Genomic DNA, 6,431 nt, shown 5'->3' with positions numbered 1-6,431 from the left:
ATGAACTTACAAGTAAAGCCAGTGAAATATTTGTTAACTATGAGAAACTGGGCATAACCTGACTATTCAGTGAGAGGATTAGTTAAATTCTTGTAAGCTCATGTGATGGAAGTCACGTAGGCGTGGAAGCTCACTGAGAACATCAGACGACGTGGGGGAAGTACAAAAATATACTGTAAATATACATCATTGACTACAGTCTCAATCTTTGTCTAAAGAGTCTAACGTCAGTATGTTTCTTAACCTTTTTAAAATCTTTTTATTCATTTTTGAGAGACAAAGAGAGACAGAACACTAGCGGGGGAGGGGAGAGGGGAGGGGGAGTCACAGAATGGGAAGCAGCTCCAGGCTCCGAGCTGTCAGCACAGAGTCTGATGTGGGGCTCAAACTCCCAAACCGCGAGATCCTGACCCGAGCCAAAGTCAGACGCCCAACTGAGTGAGCCCCCCGGGCACCCCTAATGTCTGTGTTTCTTGAGCACTTATGTTCGTGTAAAATGACACCAACGTGCCTGGAGAGAAGACCAGAAAGCCGTACGCCCTGGAGACCATGGAACTGGGAGCAGCTTCAAGTTGCTCCTTGTAACGCGGTCATGCCCCCAGGCTGTCTATGACATGAGCTTCTCCTGCAGCTGGAGGACCCCGAGGGACGTTTACGAGTCTCCGTGGGGCACTGTATGGGGGCCCCAACCCAAACAGTGAGGCGGCCGTTTCCCGTTAGACGGGATGAAAATCCATCGGCCCCTTGCATGGAGCTCCCAGTACAAAGAGCGAATTCCCTCGCTTTCCTTCGGTTCTTTCTCCATGAATAATTTGCCCCAAGAGGCCCCTCGAGGGTCTAATTTCCTGGCTTTTGGCCCAGATTTTGAATCTTTTCTGAGTTAAAGTATCACTAAGGAGAACTAAGGAGAAAGAAGAAACATTTCCAATAGAGTCTGGTCAGAAAGAGAGGATGAGGCTCAGGGTTNTTTAAAAGGACACTTGTCACACATTTTTCTGAACTCCCGGGAGAAAGCTCTCCAGGTGAGCCCGGAGCGGTTTTGGGTGGAGCCTGCAGGTCGGGGACAGCCTGGAGGCTGCAAGGCCAGCCTCAAACCAGCCGAGCGTGTTCGAAGATTAAAAAGTAGAAAACCACACCCGGAAGGTCAGGGAAGAATCTAGGGGGTTGTCTAGGGCTCTGAAGATACTGGCCCAAAGCACTCAAAAGGTTAAAAAAAAAAAAAAAATCTTGGCTATTCCCAAGAGGAAAGCAAAAACGATAATCTGTTCAAATAAAAAACAACATGTATTCCAGGCTTCAGGCTTAGTCGTTGCCTGTTTTTTGTTTTTTGGGTTTTTTTTGTAAGTAATCTGTACACCCAACATGGGGCTCGAACTCACCGCCCCGAGATGGAGAGTCACACGGTTCATCTCCAACGGGAACAGAGCTCCCCCCGTCTGAGCGCAGAGCCGAGGGCTGACCTGGACCACAGACGCCTTGTCTAACCCCAGGCCTGCAGACCGACTTCTCGTTCGGTTCCTTGCCTTCCCAGCCGCTCTGTTACCTTGTGTGCTGCGCGGCCTGTCTTCTGTTCGGCTCTGGGCGCCGCGTGAGAGGCCAGGTGTGAAGCGTCACTGAGCTTGGAATCCTGAACCTGCTTTATAATTATATTAACTTCGCGTTATGACTGAACGGAGCCCGCGTCGGGACAGACGCACCTCGTGTGCACCTTGGGGACAGTTCCGGTCTGCGAGGCGGTGTGCTCTGAAAACAGAGGCGCATAGTTTGCAAGGCAAAAAGGTGTTCATGGGGATTATCTTAGCTCAGGCCGCCACAGAGCACCACAGGCCGGTGGCTTAAACAACCCTCCTTTATTTTCTCACGGCTCTAGACGCTGGAAGTTGAAGATTGCCCTTGAACTTGCTCTGACTCGGTCCCCGTGAGAGCCTCCTGGCCGGCGTGGGCTCTCATACCTGTCCTCAAGCGGGCGCCGCGGAGAGCTGGCCCTCTGCTGTTTCTTCTGTGTGATGGGGGAAACAGAGCAAGAGAAATGTCACTTAAATCTCCTGACAGCTCGCAGCCCACTGACGGACACCTGAAATATGTAGTGTGACCTTCCTCGAGCAACTCATGGCTGCCTTAGAGCCTTAATGTTTATGGTTTTTTAAAATTTTTTTAATGTTTATTTTTTGAGAGAGAGACAGAGTGTGAGTGGGGGAGGGGCAGAGAGCGAGGGAGACACAGAATCTGAAGCAGCTCCAGGTGCTGAGCTGTCAGCACAGAGCCCGACGTGGGGCTCAAACCCACAAACTGCGAGATCATGACCTGAGCCAAAGTTGGACATTTAACTGACTGAGCCACCCAGGCGCCCCAATGTTTTCTTAAAGACTAAAAGTAGGAGCGCCTGGGTGGCTCAGTCAGTGGAGTGGTTGAGCATCTGACTTCAGCCCAGGTCAAGATCTCATAGTTTGTGGGTTCAAGCCCTGTTTTGGGCTTTCGGCTGGCAGCAGAGAGCCTGCTTTAATTTCTTGGTCTTTCCCTGTGTCTCTCCCCTGATCATGCTCTCTCTCTCAAAAATAAATATTAAGCAGAATTGGTGGGAAATACATTAAAAGTAACCTTAACAGCAGCTAGCCCCACAAGGGCCTGAAAGCCTTGCTTCCAAATTCTTTAGAGACTTACGCCGTCCCTGGTCCCCCTAACTCATAAGTACATAACCAGTCACTCTTCACAGTCCCGGGCAGCTCTTTCCGCCCACAGGTCCTGTCCCCGTGCTATAATGAAATCACCTTTTTGCACCAAAAACATCTCAAGAATTTTCTTAGCTGTTTGCTCACAAACCCAACACTTCCAAATTTCATCATAAGGATCCTAATGCTATCAAGTCAGGCCCCGCCTCCTATGACCCCTTCGATCCCACTTAACCTTAATTACCTCCCAAAGGCCCCGTCTCCAAAAACCGTGACTTTGAGGGGTAGGGCTTTTCAACATACGAGTATGCTGGCCGGGGCGGGGGGTACAAGGTGTCTGTGACAGTGGGTGGGCCTCTGGAGACCCACATCCCTCGTTGCCAACATCAGAGACGGCCGTCTGGCCGGGGAAAACCTGGGACGCATGACGTGAGCTGGGCCAGCCTGTACTTGCAGGATGGTCACCGTCTTCGGGACCAATGCCGTCACCTTGGACCACGAGGGGCAGGCTCCAGGCTAGCGGGTGGTGTGCCTCAGTGAAGCCAGAATTCGGGCACGGGTAGCAGGCGCGGCCGTACCCAAGAGCCACAGGCCTGGCAGCTTCACCAGCCAAGTCGTTCTCTCCCGGCTCTGGACACGAGAGGCCCAAGGCCAAGGTGTCCGCAGGGCTGGCTCCTTCTGGGGGCCGTGAAGGAGAGTCTGTTCTGCGCCTCTGGCCGTGGCTGGTATGCAGCCATCTCCCCGTGTCCCGTCTTCCTCTCTTCCTAAGGACACCAGCCGTGTTGGATTTAGGGCCCACCATGACGACTGCATTTCAACTTGATTACACCTGCAAAACACCCTATTTCTAAGTAAGGTCACATTCTCAGGTGCGGGGGTGAGGACTGTGACATGTGAACTGGGGGAGAAGACAGTTCCACGTGTGTCAGGCAGCCTGTATGTGAAGTTCACCTCCAGTGGAAGGTGGGGTCGGCCAGCCTCTTCCCAGGGCGGGTCACAGCACCCCTCTGGCGTGGCGGGTGGGGGGACACGGGCCCTAGTGGGGTTCCAGACCCAGGGTGCTGCTCTGAAGGTGTTGCCGAGACACAGGGGCACGAGAACACGTGGCTCCGGGGTCCCAAACAGGCCAGGCTCGGCACTGGCTGCTGACAAACCCCCAAGACAGTGAACGAAGGAGGAGGTTATTTCAGGGAGGCCAACGTGGGGAAGATGGCGGCTAATGTTTCAGAGACCGTCTCCANGGGTCCGTGCAGGTGAGCGGTGAAGGTCAGGTCCATCACCGTCTTGGGGTCCCTCACGCTGGGCCTCCCTGGCTCCGGGCGGTGCTTGAGGGGGTGGTTTGGGTCCCCACCAGGCGACGCTTTGCCTGAGTTAAGAGATGGCCTGGAAGCAAGAACGTCATCAGTCAGAAAGCACAGACGGAGGCAAGAAAGGAGGTGGCCGACGTCCTCATTCAAAGGTGTTAGGCGCTGGGCTCTCCCGGCTCGTAGGGCAGAGGTGCCATCCAAGCTTCCGGGCATCCGCAAGACCCGAGCACCACCCATGTCGTTAAAGAACATGACTTCTAACACCCCTTACCGGACGAGCCTGTGGCAGGCTCCCTCTGGGTGTGCACTCCGGATTTGGGCATTTCAAATGCCACCAGGGTTTAGGTGAAAATGTGCTGACAAGTTTTACCATCACTGCGCCCAAACGGAAAAAAAATTACCAGTCAGGGAACCTGGGTGGCTCAGTAGGTTAAGAGTCCGACTCTTACTTTTGGCTCGGTCATGATCTCGCAGTTTTGTGAGTTCGAGCCCCAAGTCAGGGTCTATGCTGACAGTGGGGAGCCTGCTTGGGATTCTCTCTCTCTCTCTCTCTCTCTCTCTCTCTCTCTCTCTGTGCCCCTCCCCTGCTCAGGCTGTCTCTGCCTGTCTCAAAATAAATAAACGTTACAAAAAATTACTAATCACTCACATAGTCACCAAAATCATGGTCCTTTTCCAAGGCTTCAGGCCCTTCCTGGACACAAATTACCACCAGCTGCTCAGAGAGCAGTAACTCAAGTGCTCTTTTGGAAAACAAGCTCAGGGCATGAGAAAATTCTCTCAGTTCTTGGGTTCTTTCTTGGTGAACGGCCTTCTCAGAACCTCCCGGACCCACCCACTCGAGTCTACAGCCACCCTCCCGAGCAGGGGCCCTGCAGTCCGCTGCCTCTTCCAAATCAGCTAAGAGTTTTGCCCCACACTGCCCCACACTGGGGAAGGGCAGGCCTGCCCAGGAGGGACCCAGGACTGGGTGCAAGGGGTCCTGAGGGGCTCTGCACCCCTGCCCCCCCGACACAGAGGTGAGGCAGCCCCCCATCATTTGGCTGGGCCAGGATTGGGATATCTTTTCAATAGACTGGTGGTTTCGGAAAGTCTTCACTATGAGTCATCAGGAAAGAGGTTTGTGTACTGATAATTAGCAGCAACTAGCAGTGCTCATAAAACACCAAATTTGCTTACCTGCCTAATCCGAGTGGCCCTAGGGGCACCCACAGAGTGGAAAGGGTGCCCTGGGGCCCAGGTTCACTGACATGGGACAGGGCTGGGCCTTGTCCAGTTTACCAGCTTCTCCAGGTGACTCTCTGGTGACTAGTCCGAGAACCATTGGCACTGGGAGTGAGGAACCTAGAACTTTCCAAAGCTCCACGAAAAGTCAGTTCACCAAAACGTCATTCCCAGGCCTCTGACCTCTACCTGGGCCCTCTGCAAGGAAGAGGCCACCAGAGCCCGAAGTCCCGAGGCCGGTGAGCCGCTTCCCCTTAGTGCTCTGGATTTACCTGGGCTGAAGGTAGGAGGGGGTGGGGATGAAGAATGGGGGAGGCGGCTTACAGGTTTGCCCAGAAAAAGAGGGACAGTGGATGAAAGGTCGAGGTGGGGAGGGGTGAGATCAGATGCAGAGACAGATTCGTGAGGCCCTCCTGAGAGCCAAGGGCAGCTGACCTCAGAGGAGGAAGGAGCAGAGGCAGCGAGGGCGGCGGCCAGCCCGCTGGTGGCTGCGGATCCGCGAGGCTCTCTCCCAGCAGCAGCCGTCCCTGTTCTGGGCCTTCATTTTCTCTCCGTTTCCGCGGCGCTGAAGCTGGGCGAACCTCTACCACGTAAGGTGTGGTGGACTTTCAACATCACTGTGTGAAATGGGCTTAGCACATAGTAACCACTCAATGGATGTTAGTTATTATTGTTACTGTTTTTAATCACGACACCCTTCGTGTCCCCAGTCTGGGCAGCTCAGCCACTGCCCTTCCTCGCTGCCCCCGCACCTGTGGGCAGCGCCCCAGGCTTCTCCCCAGGCTGCAGGGGTTTAAACACATGCAGCCCTGGGTCACCACAAGGGACCCCAACACCCAGTCTGGAAGTCTGAAGCCCCCAGGACAGGTGGGGGTTGGGCGGGGAGCCCAGGGAATGCCTCAGCCTGGAGGGGCGGCAGAGAGAGGTGAGGGGCAGGGTCGTGACTGTTGAGGGCGGGCAACTCGNGAACCTGGAGAGGAGGTGGAGGGGCGGGGGGGACAAGGACCACGTGGCCGGGGCTGGGAGGGACCAAGCGCCCTGGGGTCCCCAAGGGTCTCAAGGCACCGCGGAGATGTAGCGCCCCCCAGGCCTCTGCGAGGAGGGGGCACGACGGCGTCCCCTGGACTGGCGCCCCCGGCGGGCAGGGCGGGCTCAGGGCTAGGGCTTCGCGACCCCGGTCGGCGCAGTGGCCGGAAGGGTGGCCCCGGGCGTGCCCCCCCCGCCCCCCCCC

General features: G+C 55.3%; 1 long non-coding RNA gene across 1 annotated transcript in view; it reads left to right on the top strand.

Moving 5' to 3' along the window:
* The window catches only part of LOC144224456 (uncharacterized), a 3,168-nt gene extending 1,205 nt beyond the window's left edge, over positions 1-1,963 (top strand). The window contains exon 4 of the long non-coding RNA XR_013333055.1: positions 1,871-1,963. This is a non-coding gene — a long non-coding RNA (uncharacterized LOC144224456). The remainder of the gene's footprint in view (positions 1-1,870) is intronic.
* Positions 1,964-6,431: the final 4,468 nt, after the last annotated feature.

The sequence above is a fragment of the Crocuta crocuta genome, unplaced genomic scaffold, assembly GCF_008692635.1.
Source record: "Crocuta crocuta isolate KB4526 unplaced genomic scaffold, BGI_CrCroc_1.0 scaffold675, whole genome shotgun sequence".
In the NCBI taxonomy this organism is placed as follows: domain Eukaryota; kingdom Metazoa; phylum Chordata; class Mammalia; order Carnivora; family Hyaenidae; genus Crocuta; species Crocuta crocuta.
This window is presented reverse-complemented; position numbering and strand designations above follow the sequence as displayed.